Source organism: Callorhinchus milii, unplaced genomic scaffold (assembly GCF_018977255.1).
Source record: "Callorhinchus milii isolate IMCB2004 unplaced genomic scaffold, IMCB_Cmil_1.0 Scaffold6, whole genome shotgun sequence".
Lineage (NCBI taxonomy): Eukaryota > Metazoa > Chordata > Chondrichthyes > Chimaeriformes > Callorhinchidae > Callorhinchus > Callorhinchus milii.
Window position 1 is genome coordinate 8,729,101 of NW_024704747.1, and position 772 is coordinate 8,729,872.

Consider the following 772-nt stretch of genomic DNA (forward strand, 5'->3'; position numbering starts at 1 on the left):
CTCACATAAGTCATATCAGCCAGGACCATAAAATTTAATAAGTCTTACAGGAAATCCAAGTTACATGGAAACTTGAAAGTCATATAAAATCTGATTTATCAATAATCTACACTGCGCACTGCAATTCAATGCAGACAATAAATGCGCATGAGGTGATGGGTCAAGACTACATTTCGAGCGATTCAATGTATCTTGACCCATCACCCTATACACATTTACCAGCAAGCATTGGAATCGTATTGAATTGTAGGAGTCCTGTAGCTCAGTGGTTAGAGCACTCGCCTTGCAAGCGAGAGGCCTGGGTTCGATTCCCGGCAGGGCAAAACCTTGAGCAGGTTTCCTTATTCCAGGGGTATTATCACACCCCTGATAATAATCCCTCAAGAAAAAATAATAATAAATTGGTCACTTCAATCCATGATTGTCTATGGGACACTGCCGTGCACAATTGGCTGCCACGTTTCGCCCACAAATAAACAGTCAATTCACTTTACGGTATATTCTGTGAAGCGCTTTGAGACGTCTAGAAGTGATAAGGCGCTTTATCAAATGCAAGGATTATTATTATATATTATTATTAATTGTGGAAAATGAAGTTCTTTTGCGCATGTGTTGATGGATAAAGACTAAATTTCCCACAATTCAATAGAGTCGGCCAGTAATTGTGCATCCGTCAACAGTCAGGGTGTCATTTCCTGCTATTCAACGCAGCCGTTAAGTGTGGAAATAACGAAGGATATGGGAGCAGAGATATGAGTTAGGAGGTGATTTG

General features: G+C 40.4%; 1 non-coding gene across 1 annotated transcript; it reads left to right on the forward strand.

Annotated features, from left to right (window-relative positions):
* The first annotated feature begins 251 nt into the window (after nt 1-251).
* On the forward strand, nt 252-323 carry trnaa-ugc. The gene has a single exon. It is a non-coding gene; the product is annotated as a tRNA-Ala (tRNA).
* Nucleotides 324-772: the final 449 nt, after the last annotated feature.